Below are 21,890 nucleotides of genomic sequence, written 5' to 3'. Positions count from 1 at the left end.
CCTTTTCCTCCCTTTTCCTTTCCCTTTCCATTTCCTTCTTTCCTGTTTTTGAGATGGAGTCTCACTCTGTCACCCACTCTGAGAGTACAGTGATGCATCTCAGCTCACTGCAATCTCCACCTCCTAGGTTGAAGCAGTTCTCTGCCTCAGTCTCCCAAGTAGCTGGGATTACAGTCGCCTGCCACCATGCCAGGCTAATTTTTTTGTATTTTTAGTAGAGACAGGGTTTCACCATCTTGGTCAGGCTGGTCTTGAACTTCTGAACTCATGATTCACCCACCTTGGGCTCCTTCCAAAGTGCTGGGATTACAGGCATGAGCCACTGCACCCAGCCATGACTGTATTTCTTGAAGATTCCTTTTCTTCCCTTGTGACTCTTTTTGAGGACCAGCTGTAGCCTGGAGACCCACACAGAGCTCTAAGAAGGAGCATCTGGACAGACACATCTGCTATCCCATGAACCTCACTGCTCCCACTTCGCTCTCAGGCCTACGCTCTTGCTGCTCAAATACCACCGTGGCATACCTGCATCCATGGCAGGCGGCACGGACCAGGCTTCTTGGTCCTTTTCTCAGCTTCTGGCTGTAATTTTATGTCTCTCCTTTGGGAAAGAGATTGACATGAAAACCAAAACTAAAATAGTGTAGTAAGTGTCAGGAAGACGCAGCTGTAATGTTCTGTACGGCCTCCTGAACCTAAGGGGGCAGGGCAGGTCAGGGTCAGCAAAGGCTTGCTAGTGGAGGGGGTGGGTAATATGAGATCTGAGTGAGTGGTCAAAAGGAGTCAGAGAGATAAATGGACAGTGAGGAACAGAGTTTTGGGCAGAGTGAACACCCCCTGTGGCAGCACATTGAGATGTGGTCAAAAACCTGGAATCAGTTTGTGTCCTGGGTGGGAGGGATAAAACACTATGGGGCTCATGTCTGTAATCCCAGCACTTTGGGAAGCCAAGGTGGGCAGATCACATGAAGTCAGGAGTTCGAAACCAGCCTGGCCAACATAGTGAAATGCCATCTCTACTAAAAATATAAAAATTACCCTGGTATGGTGGTGTGCACCTCTAATCTCAACTCTTGGAAGGCTGAGGCAAGAGAATTGCTTGAATTGGGAGGCAGAGGTTGCAGTGAGCTGAGATCATGCCATTGCACTCCAGCCTGGGCCACAGAGTGAGACTCTGTCTCAAAATAATAATAATAATAATAATAAAAAAACACTATGGGGCTGTTTCTCGTCCTGGAATACAAAGAGAAGCACCTTAACTAGACATTGTTTTCTCAAAGAAGTGAGGCTTCTCTAGTGATGACACTTTCTGGCACCTGGCATCCTGCCTGCGTGGGGTAAGATGGATACCTTCAAATTACCATTTCTTGTTCCACTCCTGTGATACAATGAGCCAATTCCTGAAAATTTGCATTGTAAAATCATGAAGATACTCTAATTTCAATTCTGTGAACACAGACATAAGGAGGAAAAAAAGCTGGGAAGCACATATGCAAAAGGTGGTCATTGGTTAGGGTGAGTGCTATTTGGTTGATTTAATTCTTGGCTTTATTTTTTGTGTTTTAACTAGCTTTAAATTATATTAAAAAAGAATTATATTTGGGTTATATTCAAACAGCTCCCCTGAAAGATATTCTGGGTCTAATTTCTAGGTCCCAACATAAGATACTCATCCTTCAGATGGAATTAGTCTAGTTCTGTAATATATTAGCAGAGGCTCTATTAGGAAGTGATAAAGCCACATACGAACGTCTCCAGGAATATAGGTGATTTTTCTGCCTATGGCAAGGACTGTTATCCCAGATCAGCCTAATAAATTTGCATTCCTGGCACCCGTTAAGGTGTCTTCTTTGTGGTGATTGCTATTTTAGAAAATGGAAGGAAAATTCAGCAACACTGTTTGTGATGTGGCTGCAGAATTCCCTGATGGCTGAGAGGCCCAGAAAGCTGTGTCCAGCATACAATATCCTTTGTTTAAGCATCTGCATCCTTCCTTCAAGCAGGCTGCTAGCAAGGCAGTCATGCCCCTCTCTCACTCAGTTCAGGCAGGAATCGAAGCATAATTTGGCCTCTTTGTCATTTTCAAAAATCAAACCTGCCCAGGGACCAAGTTCCAGCATCAGCTGTTTTTGCTTTATGTTTTATTTGAAGACATTTAATTTTGAGCCCTGTATGTTTTCAATGACATTTTTAATTTTTGGTAGACTGTGTACATGTATAAAATACTCTTCATTTATATAGAGCAGCTCTTTCATTAGCTATCTGACTTTTTTTTTAGGATAAAGGCAGATTAATGATCCTAATTAATAACTAAGTGATTATAGCTATTCATTGTTTTAATTATTTTTAAAAAATAGTAATTACATATCAAATATATAAAATTATTACTTTATGTCCAGCTTCATGTCAAGTATTTTACATGTATTTGCTCATCAGGCTTTACTGGAATCTCATAAAGTAGGCAGAGAAACTAATGTCCACTTTATGAATAGAGTCTCAGGAAGGGTAAGTGGCTTGTTCAAGTTCTCATGGCCAAGAAGGTGGGAAGCTGAGATTTTAACCAAGGTATGTTTGGTGTCACATAACATACATAATGTGATATTACATGTATATTGTATATGTATATTTATGTGTGTACATAATTATTTATTACATTATTTATTTATATGTGATACCCAGACTTCCAAATCACATTTTCTCCTTATCTCTCTTTTTTTATTTTTTCTCTCACTTTTTAAATATTTTGGTATTTTCGCTCCTTCCGATGGTTGACTAACCCTGCTGTCCTTCATGGGACGTGAACTGAGAGGGCTAAATGTTAAAGCATTGCCCATCTTATGTGGACTTTCCAGCTCACCTATGCCAAAAGTGGACTGAACTCCTGATCCTGATGCCAGAGGACCTGGGATCACATCTCATTTCTTCTCTTTTCCAGCCTCATATCTTTGGACAAGGCTTTCAGTTTCTCTGAGCCTCAGCTTCCTCATCTCATGTGTTGGCTGAGGGTCACACGAGCTAGTGTCCTGTGTGCTTGCCAAAATCATCATGAGGATTAAACGTGAGGATAGATGTGAAAGCAGTTTATGAGCTTGTAAGTGTAGTTGTCACCCCGTCATGTTCTCTGGGTTGCACGTCCTCTGTGATGAGAGTTTATCTGGGAGGCAGGACAGTAAGGAAAACAGGAATCCCTGCAGCTCCAGCCCTGCAGATGAGCAGGAATTAGAAAGGTCATGTGGGATCCATCAAAACGTCCAGGAGGCAGGATTAGTCATCATCCCAAGGCAGGGGCACTTGCTTGTTTCTATTCCAGGAATTTGTCATCATCACAGTTCCACCACTCCCTGCCTCTGCTTATTCTGAACCTGCCATTTCTATTCCTATCTCTCAGCCTTGTGGCTTTTGCTGCCTCTTACCATTGCCTGTCTCTTGTCTTTTACACAAAGCCTCCTCTCTGAGTTAGTTCTGCCTTTGTTTCTGTGAAGGACCACTGACTCATTCTCTAGGTCTCGCACTTCTACTGCCCAGGGAGAAGTATCAGTTTGCTATCATCAGTGTTGTGCTGGTAAATGTTTAATAAGCAGCTCTCTGTGGGAGGCTCGGTGGGGGTAGGGGAAACTCTGACACCTGTATGTTGGCAATTTCCATAGTACAAATACTCCTACGATAGATGGTTTCAATCTATCAACATAATGTCACCTGGCTCCTCAAATCCTGAAAATGGAAAATTGGATCCCATAAGCCAGCTCCAGCATATCACTCTCACCCCTATCTGCTGCCTCGTAGCTGCTAGTCAACCCAAGGATTGGCTGGTCTTGAACTGGGGTTCCAGCTTGGTCCATTTAGCTGTGACCAAGGTATCAGGATTGCATATTTGACTTCTCTCTGAAAGTCCTGTGGACATAGGAACTTTCCAGTTTATTTGTTTGACTCTCATTTTACAGATGTCTCTGTGACTTTAATAAATTAAGGGGAGAGATAGAGAATGAGGGTAAGTAAATATAAATTAGAAAATGATTAATGCCACAAGAAAGGTGCAAAAAATGTAAAATGAGGGTTCAGAGACAGGAAATGTCACCCTCAAGTTGGTGGGAAACAAGGAAGATTTTATGGAGCAGATAAAATTTTAACAGAGACTTCAAGGATGAAAGGATTTGGCGAGGAAGAAATAGAGCAGAAGGTGTTCAAGACACAAAGAAAAAAAAATGTTTGAACAGAAGTGTGGAGTGAGGAAGCATGGAATTGATATGGAGCTAGTGAGCATTTCATTTTGTTGGAGCTGAAAGTTTGTGAAGAGGAAAGGGTGATCTTATTAGGAAGAAAAGCTGGGCCAGTCATGGTGGCCCATGCCTGTAATCCTAGCACTTTGAGAGGTCACGGTGGGCAAAAAGTTTGAGCTTGGGACTTCAAGACCACCCTGGGCAATATGGTTAAATACCATCTCAATAAAAAATATTATTAAAAATATTATAAATGATATTGTATTAGGTTGGTACAAAAGTTAAGTATGTTTTTTGCAATTATTAATACTTTTAATGGCAAAAACTCACTTACTTTTGCAACAAACTAATACAAAAATTATCCAAGCATGGTGGTGCATATCTGTGGCTACTTGGGAGGCTGAGATTGGAGGATTGCCTGAACCCAGGAAGTTGAGGCTGCAGTGAGCCATGATTATGCCACTGCACTCCTGCCTGGGCAGTAGAGTGAGATCCCGTCTCAAAAAAAAAAAAAAAAAAAAAAGTAGAGGACCTTTGGATGTTTGGGTGTCAAATAAGCCTGAAATATCATATGCTGGTTTTCTGAGGTGTGTTTCCAAATAAAAGTAAAATACAAAATGCAAATTATAAGGCTATTATCTATATCATTACATGGGTCTGTTGGAATAGAGTATTAAAAGCTTATGAGAGTAAGATTTTGTCGTCACATAAATTAGTTCTGATCCTCCATTTTTTCAAATAGATGATATTATTGTTAGTATAAGTTCTTGCACTGAATGATGTCAGCAAGTTGAGGCAGAGCATTGGTGAGAATGAGACTGGGCTGAATCTGGATGAGTAGAGATCCTGCCTTGTTGCCAACTCTAGGAATGACCTGGGTAAGTCATGTCTTTGCCAACCTTTGTCCATCCTCATGTCTGTAATCTTGCAGGGTGGTTATTTGATGGTTGCTTTCATAGCCTTCCCATGTCTATAATCACATACACTTGACCTCTTCAACTTTATTTTAAATGAAGTCATTCATTATTTGAGGACCGGCAAGGAGCAAAATTCCCTGTGCCCTTGAGAAAGTGCTACAACTGGAAGCACTGCCAAGGTTCACATGTCATGGGGGAGGAGAATTCTGGTTAACTGAAAATCTTTGTTAAAAGGAAGATTCACTAGCATGATCCATTGAAGCCATTGCTGTTAGGGATCTATCTAAGATGTGCTAGTCATCATCTCTGACTTAAGAAAACAGGAAAATAAGAATTAAGAAGTATATTTATGTGCCAGCCTCTGTGAAAGTCACTAAGAAACAGAATGATAATAATGACCATCGTTTATTGAACATTTTATTCTTTGCCAGGTACTGTTTTGAGAGCTTTATGTGCATCATCTCCTTCAATATTCCATACAAATATAGAAACTGTAGTAAACTGTTATAATACCTTGTAGTAGGTTGAATAGGGATCATCCAAAAATGATATGTTCATATGCAAATCCCTGGACCTGTGATTGTGGCCTTATTCGGGAAAGGGGTCTTTGCGGATGTAATTTAGTTAAGTATCTTGAAATGAGGAGGTCATCCTGTAATATCGAAGATGGCCCTAAATACAATGGCAAGTACCCTTATAGGAGACACACAGGGAAGAAGCACACAGGGGAGGAGGCAATGGGACCATGGAGGCAGAAAGTGGGGTGATACAGCCACAGGCCATGGAATACCTAGAGCCCCCAGACGCTGGAAGAGACACTACCCAGATCATCTTCTACAGCCTTCAGGGGAGCATGGCCTTGCCAACACCTGGATATCAGACTTTGGGGCTCCAAGCATAAATTTCTGATGTCTCTGGCCACAAAGTTTATGATAATTTGCTACAGCAGCCTTAAGAAATTAATAAATATCCTTTTTACAAATGTGAGAATGAAGGATAGAAGGGCCCACCAACTTACCTAAGGTCTCACAGTAAGACATTGCTGCAGGAGACTCACCTAGGCATCCTTAGAATTTGCTTTCAACCTTATTAGACAATTGCACCTCATAATATCTCTACCCCTAATAAGATACATAAACCACCAGTTACTCTGAAAAGTGCAATGGAGACTTGGGGCAGGCATAGGGTGCACAGAGGGGGATATAACCCTGCTTTTGAGGGCAGGCGTGAGCATCAGGGAAGATATCCTAAGGGCAGTGATGATATTGAGCTGATAAAGTTTTTTTTTTTTTTTTTTTTTTTAATTTTAAATTTTAAGTTCAGGAGTATGTGTGCAGGTTCTGCAGGTATGTTACATAGGTAAATGTGTACCATGGTGGTTTGCTGCATAGCCATCCCGTCATCTAGGTATTAAGTCCAGCATCCATTAGCTATCCTTCCTGATGCTCCCCCTCTTCCCACTACCCTCTGATAGGCCCCAGGGCCTTGTTCTCCCCAATGTGTCCATGTGTGCTCATCATTCAGCTCCTACTCATAAGTGAGAACATGAGGTATTTGGTTTTCTGTTCCTGTGTTAGCTTGATGAGGACAATGGCCTCCCATTCCATCCGTTTCCCTGCAAAGGACATGATCTCATTCCTTTTTATGGCTGCACAGTATTCCATGGTGTATATGTACCACAGTTTATTTATCCAGTCTGTCATTGATGGGCATTTAGGTTGATTCCATGGCTTTGCTGGTGTGAATAGTACTGCAGTGAACGTACACATGCATGTATCTTGACAATAGATGGTTTATATTCCTTTAGGCATGTACAAGGAGCTTAAACAAATTTACAAGATTTATTATTTTTTTTAAGAGAATAAAGTAGGGACATTTTTCCAAGCAGAAGGAGCAACCATAGCAGGTGAGAAAGAGCAGGGATGTTAAAATGACTAAGTAACTAGGCCTACGTAGCAGGAAGTTGTGACCAATGTCTGGGAAGCCCGGATTTCAGATCCCATCTTCTTTTGTGCTGCCTCCTGCACTGAGAGGCAGGGGTGCTCTTTGCTCTTTGCGTCATGCCTTCCCCATTTCTTAGCTGTCTGACCTCTGCAGATTTACTTAACCACCTTACACCCCAATTCCAGCAGCTGTCAAAGAGGATAAAAATAATAGTGGCAGCTCTTTCTAACTTATATAAGAGTCTGTGAGTAAAATCTTTGTAAATCGAAGGGCTTAGAAAAATGTTAGTGATTGTATATGTGATGAGTCTAAGTTTTTCCTTGGAATTTTATTTTTTGAAATACTTTGAGTTCAGCACATTTTCTTGTGATTTCCTAATTTTTCCTAAAAGTCTAGTAGCATACATTTTCTCATTAACAGTTTTTAAAATATAGGCTTATTTTAATATTGCTGTCCAAATCATTCCAAGCAGTTGTCAAATGTTTTTCTCAAAAGTCCTGTAAAACCTCTATCTATTGATCATGGATTTTCACTGGCCATGTGAACACCAGACCTACATTACATTTGCCTCATGAAAGGTGTTCAGAAACACACTCTTTAAATCTGGAGATCATAATAGAAGAGACTCCCAGCACCACAATTGAACAACACAGGTTTGTTTCATTTTAGAATGTCAGCATGTAGATGTCTTCTCATCCTGCAAAGGCAGGTATTTCAGTAGATGTGCTAATAGCATCTGCAATCCAGCACAGCCATGTGTCTTCAATGAAGAAAATGTGGGTGTTTACTTGACAGAGTTTCTCAGCTCTACAACAGGGTGATATTGGTTCCTCCCTAATCTGTATCCAATTTTACAACTGAACTTTTACCTTGAAAAGCCTAGCGTGGGAAAATAAAGAGAACTATAAAAACAGTCATGAATAAAAGCCAGTAGCACATTTCTAAGGCATAGGTGCCTGCATGTGCAATGTAATCACATGAACTTGTCTTTAAAATTGTGTTGTTAAAAAATTGCGTAAGAGGTAACAAGAGGTAACAGAGCAGAAATAGTGAGAGGACAGTTGTGTAATTAGTGAACAAATCTCTTTTCTTGGAGGGGATATACTGTCTCTATTACATAACTCTGCCGAAGTCTCTATAAGGGTGATGAAGACAGTAGGGTATGGTGGAAGGAAAAGTAGCTTGGGAACCAGGCTATTTTTTTTAATATTCTTAAGCTCTTAGGCTATTTGGCATTGGGTTTTTATTACATACAACTGTCGTTGTGGCTATGATAGTGGGTGTGTAGGGTAGAGGAGGGGGAAAATAAATTGACTACATTCATTTTAGCTAGAAAAAGAAATCCAAATTCTGATGCCCTGGAATAGATTATATCAATCTTTTAAATAATTCTAATTGTATACTTTTAGGCCTATTGTCCATACGTGAACCTGTCCTGAGGTCAGGGTAATAGAGTCCTAAAGCTGGCTGAATTATTTGTTCACTCTGGTATCCAGGATAAGGGAGTGGTCAGTGTTGGCGATTCACAATGATTTGCTTCCCCATTGGAAAGATGGGCTTTGTTTTCAGAAGAAGTGAGTACTGGACAGAGAAGGACAAGAGATGTCCAGCATATCTTTGAAACCCTATCAGCCTTGATAGTAAGGATACTACAGGATCAATAGTAGTTTCTGTGGTTCCTACCACATGCTCCCCAATCATTGTTTCCTACCTGGAATCACATCTTACTCTTTGTCATTGAGTGCTCAGCTCCCATTCATCACCTCTGCGGCACCTTCTCTGGCAGCTCTGATCCATAAAGGTCATTTTCTGTGATACAGCACCGTGCTTCACAGATCACCAGTCCACCATAGCTTGCTGAATCTAAATCTCATCCAATCACTTTTCCAGGCCATTTGCTTCCCATAATGTGGCTCTCATTTCTTTCTTATTCTCCCTTTTCATTAACTTCTTAGTTCATTCATTTCTTCTCACTTGGATGATTGAATATTTTCTTAACTTTCTGCCTCCAGACTAATTTCTTTTTCTTTGCCATTTCTTTCAGGGCAATCTTCCCTAAAGGTACACAGCTCTGAACATGCCAATACTCTATTTAAAAATCAGTAAGGTAGAGTGGAAGGCATAGCTGAGTGAAACTGAAACCCTCTTTGTGCTGGAGGTTTCTTTCTGGAAAGCTGACAGCACACCTCCGCCCCTGTCCAAAAGGCCTGATGTGAAATATTGCAACAAAGTCAAAATCAACTGGCAGGTACTTCAATAGATGTGCTGATAGCATGCAACTATGGGAAGGTGCCAGAACTGAACCGAGGTGGTGAATTGAGGTAGAGATAAGCAAGTACCGAGACAAAGGAGGCAAGAGAAACTCCAAAACCAGGGTGATTCAAAGGAAGGAAACAGGGTTTGAAGCTAATGGTCATTGCCTGGCTTGAGTCATTTTTAAAGGGAGAGGAAGGGAGAGGTATGTCTCTACCCACTGGTACTGTGGTGTGCCTGTACTGTAATTGGACATTCAAGCAGACCTATTTATTTGTTCACTAAGCAAATATTTGTTGAGTACTTACTACGTGCTAAATACTGGGTATCAGAAATAATTGCATATATGAGCCTTGAAGAGTGATTATGGTTGACATGTATGAACATGGGTGAAAGGGAAGAGATGTTTTTTGAACTTTGTATTTTCCAACACATCCAGCTGTGTACCTGCTGCACAGCAGGTGCTAAAAATAGATTTACTGAATTAAAAAGCAATTCATGCCACTAAAGGGTGTTCCATGGTCTCACAGAAATTGGGAAGGAGTAAGTAGCATCTTTAGTAAATAAACAATATGCTCCTAGCCAAAAATATACAACTTTGGGTTTGTTAGACTTTGCTCTGTCTTACTTATTAACTAGAACGCAAGTGTTTTCATGTGTTTCGTTTTCTTCTCTTTCTTCTTCTTACTTTCCTATTTTTCTTTCTGCAAAGTTCTTATCAACACATTTCAATGAGTACAAATGATGACTCCATGTCCCAGGAAACAAAGACACTAAGTAGTGAGGTGGGGGTGGGGGTGGGAGAGAATGAGAGAGAGAGAGAGAGAGAGAGAGAGAGAGAATGTTAAATCTCCTGGTGGTTATCAAGTCTGCAGAAAATGACCTGATTGGCTGAGAAAGATGGGACTGGTGATAAAAGTGCAGATAAATAGGTGCGTGTGTGTGTGTGTGAGTGTGTGTGTGTGTGTGTGTATATACACACACACAGAGATAGGTATATATACAATATCACTATAGAAATAATCTCCCTAGTGTTTCTTCAAGTCTATGCCTTTCATTTGACTTCCCTTTGTTCTTCTCTAGTATATTATTTTGATATATATCATTTTAAATCTCAGAAACCAAAAGAGATTCCTGAAAACCATTACCCTGTCACCCACTGTGAGATCCTGGGCTGAGGAAGTTTTGACTTTGTGTGCTATAATCTCTCTCAACTGTTCTAGAACTCTTAACCAGTGGACAGCTCTGGCCTATTGAGCTCTCTATCAGGGAAATAAGAAGAGATTTATCACAACCTCCATCCATCTCTGTCACACAAGCTGCTCTTGTTGGAGAGCCCACACTCTCATGTCCCCGTGACTTAGATCTCCATCAAGGGCACAGATGGGTGTTACCTTCCTGGGCCTTTGGCCACCCAGTTCCATTTTCTTTTAATCCTCACAACAACCCTGTGAGATAGGTATGGATGCCCATAGCATAGGCCAGTATTTTGTGATCTTTTAGTATCTGTGGCCCCTCTTTTAGCATGGACATTGTCATACTATACTTTTAATATCCATTTAATGAAAACGTCACAATGAGCAAAATCTATCTTGTGTTCACTGACTTTTGTATTGATGTGCAGTACCAATAATAGCAAACTTAAAGTGTATCTAACATTTATTTGGCATGTCCAATGTGCCAGGCATAGAGCCAAACATTTTTGTTTGTTTGTTTGTTTTATTATGCTTTAAGTTATGGGATACATGTGCAGAACATGCAGGCTTGTTACATAGGTACACATGTACCATGGCGGTTTGCTGCACCCATGAACTCACCATCTACATTAGGTATTTCTCCCCACTCCTCCCACACCCTGACAGGCCCCCAGGTGTGAGGTTCCCCTCCTTGTGTCCATGTATTTTCATTGTTCAAATCCCACTTTTGAATGAGAACAAACGGTGTTTGGTTTTCTGTTCCTGTGTTAGTTTGCTGAGAATGATGGTTTCCAGCTTCATCTATATCCCTGCAAAGGACATGAACTCATTCTTTTTTATGGTAGAGCCAAATGTTTTATAGTGATCCTTTTATCTCATGCTCCTGACAACCCTATGGGGTGTGCCCTTTGACTGGCTCCATTTAACAGATAGAAAAACTGAGCCTGTGAGACAGGTATAGTAGTTTGTTCAAGGTCACACATGGTGTGCAGCAGAGCAAGAATTTAAACCTAGGCAGTGTAGCTCTAGAACCAGCATTCATAACCACTATATGATTTAGACGCTTGTTTGAAAATAGTGAGAGACAACTTAGTGTAGCTGGAAGATCCTGGTTGAAGTCCATAGGATTATAAACTATTGTTTTGGGGATGAATGAGATGATGTGTGTAGAGAAATTACATAGTGCCTGGTGCGCTCAGAGCATGTTGCTTATGGGGATAATGAATGTCTTTGACCCTGACTCTCCCTTGCTGACAATAAGTAAAAAGGTGGTCTGCCTATGACTGGTGTGGAAGTGGAAAACAAAGATGACAATAGCCACGGGATGGTGGTCTTGATCACAAGGGTGAGCCAGCCTAGAGTGAATGGGATGGTGCTGTGACTCTTGGTATTGGCATTCTTCATCCAAAAGTTGGTGTCCTGAGTCTTGGGCAGAAGCAGCAGCAGCAGGGGCAAACAGAGGGTGATTCGGTGGGCAAGGGAGACAGAATGACCATTTTGATGTCTCCAGTGACCAGAAATAACAGCACAGCAATCTAGAGAGAACACAAGAAAAGGTGGAAATATAAACTTCAGATCACCTGTAAGACATTCTCCTAGGGCTTGGCAGGACTCTTCTGGGAGCATTTGAAAAGGCTGGGAGCAAGAGAGATGAAAGTTAAGTGTCTGGTCTTCTTTCTCCCTGACTGGTGGGGCCTGGAGAGTAGGCATTTTAATTAGAGCCATCCCTGTGGTGGGCAAGATGAGCTGGAAAGCTTTTATACTCTGGAATATATACATGCTGAATAAATGACAAAGAAACCACACTTGCCTGTGCATTGCTGAGCCCACAAGAAAGTAAGGAATGTCCTGAAAATCACAACTCAAACAAATCATGAGCTGACACCAGAGAGGTGAGTGATCATGAAGGCAGTCATCCTGAGTAAAATGATGCAACCAGGTGCCTGAAGTTTTGAGGATTGTTGATCATACTGGGTATGAGAAAATGGAGGTCATGCAAGAGGGAGGATGCTGGGCTTGAGATGCCCTCCTAAAGGTTCATTCTCACACAGTCTATCCAATCAGTGAAAAGCTAGACTGAAGAAACAAAAAAAGCATATGTGTCATGGCTATGACTCTGGATAGAATTTAATTAGTGACAATACTAGTCTCCAGTGGAATGTGTTAGCTCTGTTACAGGCCTGTTCTCACGTGGATCTATGGTTACTTTAGTATCATCCCTAAAGTCAGAGAATATAAAGCCAATAAATTAAAGCATCCCTAGTTGGAGAGCCATCCCTATTGCCCAGAAATAGCAGATGGAGAATATCTTGGGGAGTCAGCATCTTCAGCTTAAAGCCTCCAGGGTATGCCAAAGTTAACTTTAGGCAAGTAAGAACTCCTAGGGAAAAATGACAAAACACACATGAATGCAAGGCATCAAGGATGTCAGTCAGTCTAAACAACTGTGAACAGAGTTTGACCCCGAGGTCAAATATTATTCTGGTATTATCAGATACAGATGGCATTCTACCTAAGAATACTGCGTTTAAAGAAATGAAAGACAGAATAAAGATAGCAAGGAAAAATGGACTAGCAATCATGACGAAAAGGATTTGGAAAAAGAATGAAAGGGAACTCTGGAGATAAAAATGTAATTATTAAAGTTAAAATCTGATGAACAGATTAAAGAAGGGATTTATCATAAGGATGATATGACAGCTAACAAGTAGCAGCTAACAGTTATATATCATTTATTATATACTAGATATTACTTTGCAAACATACCTGAAGAAAGGAGTGAACTAAAAGTTAGATCTGGAAAAATTACCCTTAGAGAGACTAAGAAAGAAAAAAAATAAATGTGAGTGCTGTGGCTCAAATTTACTAGGGTGATATCTTAGGCATAAGTTTTATAACCCATCTGAGTCTCACTTTCCTCAGCTATGAAATGAAAACACAGAGGAGGTGATTTGGCAGATTTCATTGTAGGACTATTTCTGGAGTTTAGGTTTGTCAACACTGAAAAAGTAAAGTACTAATTAAGAGAGGGTGAGACTGACTTGAATTAGCCTCAATATTTTCTGCATACATTCGTTGGGAATATTTTCTTGGCTTCTTAAAAATTCCATTATTATGTAAATTTAGAAATTGCATGTATATTTGAACAATTTTAGTTTGATGTTTCAAAATAGTATTTTCTGTCTTCCAAATCTTGTAAATGACTTATAACCATCATGACTCGGGAAGAGAATATCACTGAGACATCCCACAGCAGGTATTTTCTGTCCATCAGATCATATAATTTTCATGTACCATGAGTCACAGCAAATTCATACATTATTAGGAGCTGATTTAATAAATGAATTATCATTTAAAAGCCCTTTTAGTTAGAGCAACTCTAATGTTTAGATCCTTTCAAGATTTAGAATCTTGAACAGCACAATTTCGTATTGGAATACTGCCCACTTAATGGATTGTTTGGACAATTGAAGAGACAATGGAATTACAGTTAGTTGCTCATAGTAGATACTTATCCCTCTCAGTGTTTGTGGTTTGCAAACAACAAAACAAACCCTGGCTTATTTAAACAGGAAATGAATTAAATGGAAGGAAGGCAAGGTGGAAATGCTCATAGAATTGGTAAGAAGGCTGGAGAAACAGCCTTAGAAATCAGACAGAAACCACAGAAGACAAGACCCAACCACCACCTACCATAGACCCAGTCAGTGAGGAAGCTGATTGCCATTTCTGAACTGAAAACTTACCACTCATCAGTGGATCCTTGAATCAATCTCTTTGACAGATGATCTCCATCACTACTGTGACTCTGAAGTCATCCACATGCCTTGGTGTCAGTCACGTGCTGGAACCCTTGGGACTAGGGGGTAGAGAGAGTAACTGGTCTCCTTTGGCTTCTGTCCTAACAGAATATTGACATTGATGCAGTTAAGATGCAGAACAATTTCTTCACAGTGTTAGTCAATTCTCATGCTGCTATGAAGAACTGCCTGAGACTGGATAACTTATAAAGAAGAGGTTTAATGGACTAACTCTTCCACAGGGCTGGGGAGGCCTCAGAAAACTTACAATCATGGCAGAAGGGGGAACAAACATATCCTTCTTCACATGGCAGCTGGAAGGAAGAGTGCCAGCAGGGGAAATGCCAGATGCTTATAAAACCATCAGCTCTCACTCACTATCATGATCACAGCATGGGGGAAACCACCTCCATGATTCAGTTACCTCCCACTGGGTCCCTCCCATGACATGAAGGGATTATGGAGATTACAAATCAAGATGAGATTTGGGTGGGAACACAACCAAACCATATTAATCACCAACATGGTGACTGTAGTAAATAATATGTTGTATTCTTGAAAAATGCTAAGAGAATAGATATTCAGTGTTACTGCCACAAAGGACAACTGTGTGAGGTAATACGTAAGTTAATTAGCTTGATTTAGCCATTCCACAATGTATATATATTTCAAAACATCATGTTGTACATGATAAAAAAAAACATGATTTTATCTGTCTACTAAAAAAATTTGAAAAGTGCAGGATTACTATTTTAAAAAGTCAAAATAATATGGAATGTTTTTCTTTTCATGAGAGATCCCCAAATCCAGCTCACCTGAGTTACTTCTTTTAACATTGTGATACATACACACATATACATATAAACTATAATGTGATTTCCTATAAAAATGAAAAATATCTATTTCAACAAACATTTTTGAAACTTTTTATGTAACAACCTAAACAAATCACTTTCCATGCACAATGACTTCTGTTCTTTTTTAGTGAGTCTGTGGCTTCCATACTTTTCCAGATCTCTCTCCCTTCCCTCCTTTACGCTGCGAGCTACCTGGCAGATGGGACTATCCATCATCACTGCATCTTCGGCACTTAGCTACATTCTCCATACATGGTGGCTCCCAGCATATGTGTGTAGGATCTCAGGAGGACCATATTGTCTAGAAAAAAAAATAGTGCAATGGAGAGCATTGCAATGTATAGCAATTTCTCACTGAAGGCAAACCCTAAAATGCCTAGAAACCAGAGTTTCAATTTGACCTTGGGCCTGGGAAGTGGGAGCAGCTGAAAATCTCACTGCTGTCTCCAGCTGTCCATTTCATAGCAGGTCTCCCTGACTCATTCAGAAACAGTCTTCTTGCCCTTCCCTCTAGCTCAAAAAGTGGCAAACCCTCATCTCTCTTGCAGTGAGTTGCATTGGTGCTTGTCCTTGAAGTTTATTTTCAGAAAGCAAGAAGTCACTTCTAAAAATGCATTTTTGGCACAATTCCACCAACATTTCTTCAAAACCCTACTGAGATGCAGTAGGTGCCGATAACACAGAAACAAATCAACCACTGGTCGTAAATTAGTAAGCATTTTCTGAGCACCTACTACATGCCAGGAAGAGGACAAAACACTCAGGCCAGTCCAAGGTGAGTAAGACATGGTCCCTGCCCTCTCATAGATAGAAATTTTCTGGGGAAGACATGTGTAGATTACTAAAAACATTGAAGTAAAATGAGAATGTTATACTAAAGGTACAAACACTGTGTTTGGTGAATGTTGTGATAGTAACAGTTTTGATCACCTTGTGTAGACTCAACTGACCTAAAGCTTTTTGGAACAATGATACATGTCAGCTACAAAGAAGAGCAATCTCTTTCTTATTTCTCTCTCTCTCTGTTAATTATAATCAGTAGAAAGGGATGTTAATTTCTCTTGGCTGTCCTTGGGACAGTAGAAGTAAGCAGGAGGAGCGGTTGGCTTCAGGGTGAAGGTGGCATTTGCAGAGCTTTAATAGATTATTAGAATTCACCAGCAAAACTGGAGATGACGAGAGAACAGCATGTGAAAAAACAAAGAGGGGGTGCAAGGCAGGTGTTTTGAGAAAAAAGTTAAATCCAGTGCTATTGGAGCACAAATATGAACTTCTGATTAAATAGCACACTCCAAAAACATGCTTCCTTGGAGAAGGAGGGGAAAAATGAATCATTCCTCCATTCCATTTTCACTGACAACCTCCCCTGATCAGAATGTCAAGCATTCATGCAGCATTAAATATATGCTTGTACCGTTCTGTTTTTCATATAAACTCCTCACAACACCCTACCACATACTATTATACCATACATGTTCATTAGCTTTTTACATATGCATAGACTGAAATGCAAAGAAGTTCAATGGTTTTGTCACACAGCTGTCATGTAGTAGAGGGATTTAAATTCAGGCATCCTAGTGGTATGTCCACCCTCAACTGCTGCATTTTACTGCTATATGTAAAGAAGTGTGGCGTGCTCTGGAGACACAGAGGTGGCCATGGGTATGGCTTTACCCTGCTCTCTAGAGCTTACATTCAGGAAGGAGGAGTTAAGCAAAAATAAGCATGAAATTGAACGTCTATTTCCAATTATGAGTTTACTGGAGTGTAAACCAGGGTTGGGGTACTGAAAGGTCAGGACAAACAGTTGTACTTGAGTAGTCATTCTGTGGCCTGCAGGATGAGCAGGAGTGATCCAGGAAGACAGGATGGAGACTGAGGACAAGCCTCTTCCTAGAGCAGGAATCATCCTGTGTGTACGTCTTGGGCAGGCAGAGCAGGCCTCCTTCAATGGACCAACAGAAAGAAGGCTGGTGAAGTCCGAAGCCAGTTTTGTGGAGTTTTTCTTATGTCTAAGGTGGTGAGGAGGTGGGAATCTGATTCTGCAGGATCTGTTAGGATTTTGCTTCTTACCCTAAGAGTAATGGGGATTCTCTGAGTGATTCTAAGCAGGGAATTTGCATAATTTGCATTTAAAAAAAACACACTCAGGCTGTTGTTTGAAGAACAAATTCTGTGTGTGTGTGTGTGTGTGAGAGAGAGAGAGAGAAAAAGAGAGAGAGAGAGAGACAGACAGACAGACAGGCAGACAGACAGACAGAAAGAGAGATGGGCAGGAAAGGAAAGCCACAGTGGCTGCTGGGAGCCCCCATAGGAGGCCAGTATAGTAATGATGGTGGCTTAGATCTGGGGGTGGCTGTGGAGATGAAGAGAGTCACAAAGATTCAAGAGAGATTTTGGAGGCAGGATTCACAGGACACAGAAACTGAGGAGTGACGGCACTGAGGAGTGATTAGGGAGTGAGGAAGCCTGTTTGCTTGAGCTGACTCCCAAATTTCACAACTCTCTGGAGTGACTGTTGCTAAAATTTCCAGCAAAAGGCCGGGGCATAAATACTCTAGGCTTTGTAGACCATATGGTCACTTGTAACTACTCAACACTGCCGTATAGTGCAAAAGCAGCCATAGAGGTTAGTAAACAAATGGGCATGGCTCTGTTCCAGTGAGACCATCTTTACACACAGAAAGCAGCCTAGATTTGACCTGTGGGTCCTAGGTGGCCAACTTCAGGTCTGGAGCATGTGAAGGTCACTGAGAAATGGTCCCCTGGAGGAGCATCAGCTAGGCAAGTGATTTCTCACATTATTTCCTTCTCAGGACAACACCATATGAGAGCCATTATGATGCTCTTCATTAGCCCTGCCACTGTCAATTGACTCATCCAAAGCCACATAGCTAGCAACGGCAGAGTCAGTGTTTGAGCCCAGATCTTTATTTCCAAGCTCATTAAGAACCTTCCTGGCCAGGCGTGGTGGATCACGCTTGTAATCCCAGCATTTTGGGAGGCCGAGGTGGGCAGATAATGAGGTCAGGAGTTCAAGACCAGCCTGGCCAAAATGGTGAAACCCCATCTCTACTAAAAATACAAAAATTAGCTGGGCATAGTGGTACATTCCTGTAATCCCAGCTACCCAAGAGGCTGAGGCAGGATAATCGCTTGAACCAGGACCGGGGAGGCAGAGGTTGTAGTGAGCCAAGATCGCGCCACTGCACTCCAGCCTGGGCTACAGAGTGAGACTCCCTCTCAAGAAAACAAACAAACAAAAAGCCTTCTCACCACCCCATGCTATATCTGCTTCTATTTCCTTCTGCAACTGTCCCCTGACAGTGCCAAACTTTGTCTTGCAAGCTTTTCTCACATTTCCCAAAGGAAACTTTTCCTTTTTGAATGATCGTTTAAGCAGCCAAACAGAAAGGGACAGTGAGTCTCCAAACGTACCATGGCTGCTTTTGTTCAGCACAATAGGCTTTATCTTGCTTTGTCCAGTTTCTACGAAGTGGGACATAGGGAGTTTGTTTCCAGGAAATTAGCATCCTATTTCTCTCTCTCTCTTTTTTTTTTGCTCCTGACACAATTTTGTCTTAGAGATAAACTGTTATTTTCATTCCCTCCATTTGAGCCCCACATAGAACGTTTTCTATTAAAATTTAAATAAGCCACTTCAGAGACAGATGAAGATGTGAAGCTCAGATGAGCTGATTCACTAGAATTTGTTCCTGAGAATATAACTTGTTTGCTCTTATAGCTTATGCAACTGGGTTTCATAATAGAAGTTTTAAGTGGGCCAGAATCGTGGTGCTACAGTCATTTCATCCGACTTCTCCAGACAGAACAGCCAATTGCAAAAGGAGAAATGAGGAACATAAACTCTCAATTCCCCTGTCCCAGAGAGATGCAATTATTATTCCAGGAAATTGCTGGCAGCTGACATGTTTTCGAAAATACATTGAATTCTGTTTGCGTGACCCTCAGTCAGTATACATTGCAATAAAATACTTTGCTGATAGCTGACTGTCTGAATTTTTCCCTCTTTCCTTTGATTGAAGTGTGAGACAGAGCTGACCAAGGTGGAGAGGTGTATATGGGGTTGGGTGTGCTGAGAAGAGGTCGTAGTGGGAATAGAGAGCAGAATGGGTGCTAAAGTAGAACAAAGGCAAGGCCAAAAACTGAGTGGGTGTCCAAAGACCCAAGAGGAGAGACTGGATAGCTTCTAAGTCAGATGATCTAAAGTCAAGGGAGAGAGCAAAACATTCAAAGACCAAGTAGATGAGACAACTGTAAGTAAAGTGTGGGAGGGGAGAGCAAAGTGAGAATTATTCTAAGTGATTGCAGAGAAGAGCGTGATCCAAGCTGCTTTCCTTACCAATCAGTGCTCTAAAAGAGAGTGATTCTTCGGTTGAGTAATTTTGAAAATGTGTAATTTTTTATTCTTGGAGAGACATATTGATAGAGATAATAAAAATAATGATAATGATGAAAAATAAATATATAGATGATTGCCGATGTAAGCCTTATTACCACCTATTCAAGTATGCAATTTTCCTCCCTTTCTGGATATATTGAAAAAAATGTATTTTTGCTGCTATTGAAGTTAGCTACAGACAGGTGACTTCCTGGGCCAACGAAATGTGAGTAGAAGTGACATGCAGAAGTACTAGTGTTCACATTTTCTGTCTGCTTTTCTTCCTGCATCTGTAAGTGATGCCATTTCCAGAATAAAGATGACCCCAATTCCTACCCCACAGCCAACAAGTAATAAACATGTAAGATAAAGAAATAACTCTTTGTTGTTCTAAACCATTGAGATTTTGAGATTGTTTTTTACAGAAGCATAAACATGCCTATGCTGACGGATAAAATAATGAAACCTAGAGTTTAGTGGTTTTATGAAACCATTAAATGGTCCCTCCCTATTTGCCAAATACTATTCACAGAATTTTACATGTGCTTACACAATAGTGTATTATCAGAAGTTCTGGCATATCTAGAAGAAAATATGTAAGTAGCATATACAACAACAGAAGTTTCTCATTCCTATTATCTTTATTTTTAGCACAGAACACCTATTGATGTCTTATGGAACACAATCACATAACACACATTGAAAAACTCAGGCTTAAAACGTGCTCCACTGTCCATGGCTGAGCCAGGATATCACCAGCTGCAAGGAGAATGGAAACCTTACATAGTGGGCTAAAAGGAGACGGTGGGTTTACAATGTTCACAGCTTCTCTTCTCCCATGCTTGTTTCTACCGCAGAGCCTGAGATGATTAGTGGCTCTTCATTAAAGCATGACTCTGACCCTCAACTAACATTTAGTACCCGGGAGGAATTTTGAAATAGAGCAATGAGGAAGACGAGGGCTTGCTATCTTGGTGGAATGGTCTTCCAAGAGGAAAACTTCCAGGATGCTACCTTCTTTCTAATCCAGAACTCCAGGGCAAGATAAAATTCCCCACCTGTTGAATAGCTAGGGGAGCAACTAAGACTAAGATCAAGAGTTAAAGAAGGGTGATCTTAGGAAGGTAAGGGTCATATGGCTAAAGTCCCCATGGCCAGTGCTTATGTTTAAATTGGTGATTAAAATGGTGATGTGATAAAGAATGTATTACAGAGAAGCTGGGTGATCATGGCATTGTTCTTAAAGTCACTGGGTATCTTGAGGTCTGTCACTGGGCCAAGTGATCAAAGAGGCAATAAGGTTGGATGCAGAAGCTGCATGGAAAGGATACAGGCCCCCTGTGTTTATTGTTTCCGTTGCTTGCCACAGACTTCTCAGGAACTTTGCCTGTCTGACTTTTTCTCATCATTCAGGTCTCTCCTAAAATGTTATCTCCTTAGGGGACTTCACTGACCTCTGAAATGAAAATGGGCCTGGTTACATCATTCTGTTTTACTTATGTCCCAGAACTCATCACAATCTAATGTTTTTCTTATTGATTTATTTATTATGTGCCTTTTCTTAGTAAAATATAAGCACCTTCAGCATAGAGACCTTGTTTTGTTAAGAAGGAACCCCTTTTTTAATACCTAATGAAAGTTCAATCAGTGTTGTATCTGATACCTAATGAAGGCTCAATCAATATTGTAGAATGATCAGCTGAATGAATGAATTATTGAGTGAACAGCTGCCACCGGAACTAATGGAGCTCCATACAGTGAGATATGCATAGAATGGGCAAAAAGAAATGCTAATGTGGTAGGAACAGCAGAAGATAGAAGTGGGTAAAGTACTCTGTCTATACTGTAAGCTGGGGTTGCAGTGTTGCCCAATCCCAAAGGGTACCATTCACTTCTACTGTCACCAAGGCTGGGTTTGGGGGACCTACTCTATGCTTCCAGAACCTACGTAGGTTAACTCTAGCTAAGTGTCCATAATCCAAGATGGTGAAGATTTGCTAACTTACCTACCTCAATAACTAGCCCAATTCCTAGAACAACTGTGCCTTATTTATGACAGTGTTCAACATATAGAGATGACATTTAATAAAAACTTGTGGAATGGGTAAATGAATGCATGATTATGTAACATAGACAATTCATTTGAGATCTCAACCCAATTGCTAAATCCTCTTGCTTCAGCCTACTGTAGACTTTGGGTCCAGATTGGCAAAATATTTCATCATGCATGCCATATTGGCTACTGTTAGTGGCTACCTAAAGAGATACAAAGAGAAGGGACTTAAGGCTGATTCTAGTGTCAAA

The 21,890-nt window shown here is 40.8% G+C and overlaps 3 long non-coding RNA genes across 5 annotated transcripts; all 3 read left to right on the top strand.

The window, feature by feature from the left end:
• Window positions 1–1,198: 1,198 nt before the first annotated feature.
• Window positions 1,199–2,447, top strand: LOC116546510. Its single transcript, XR_004266745.1, has 3 exons — window positions 1,199–1,515; window positions 1,653–1,766; window positions 2,437–2,447. It is a non-coding gene; the product is annotated as an uncharacterized LOC116546510 (long non-coding RNA).
• Window positions 2,448–2,479: 32 nt separating this feature from the next.
• On the top strand, window positions 2,480–9,941 carry LOC116546500. Of its 3 annotated transcripts, XR_004266737.1 has the most exons (6): window positions 2,480–2,565; window positions 3,942–3,988; window positions 4,960–5,095; window positions 7,574–7,731; window positions 8,575–8,718; window positions 9,123–9,941. It is a non-coding gene; the product is annotated as an uncharacterized LOC116546500 (long non-coding RNA). The 3 variants fall into 3 exon arrangements; XR_004266736.1 differs by having other exon boundaries at window positions 7,574–8,718; XR_004266741.1 differs by lacking the exon at window positions 3,942–3,988 and having other exon boundaries at window positions 7,574–8,718.
• A 5,763-nt stretch (window positions 9,942–15,704) lies between these two features.
• On the top strand, window positions 15,705–19,326 carry LOC116546527. Its single transcript, XR_004266751.1, has 2 exons — window positions 15,705–17,212; window positions 18,930–19,326. It is a non-coding gene; the product is annotated as an uncharacterized LOC116546527 (long non-coding RNA).
• The last annotated feature ends 2,564 nt before the right edge of the window (window positions 19,327–21,890 follow it).

The sequence above is a fragment of the Sapajus apella genome, unplaced genomic scaffold (assembly GCF_009761245.1).
Source record: "Sapajus apella isolate SASKATOON/1434 unplaced genomic scaffold, GSC_monkey_1.0 scaffold5, whole genome shotgun sequence".
In the NCBI taxonomy this organism is placed as follows: domain Eukaryota; kingdom Metazoa; phylum Chordata; class Mammalia; order Primates; family Cebidae; genus Sapajus; species Sapajus apella.
Note: the sequence above shows the minus strand (reverse complement) of the source record. Positions and strands in the feature narration are given on the sequence as shown.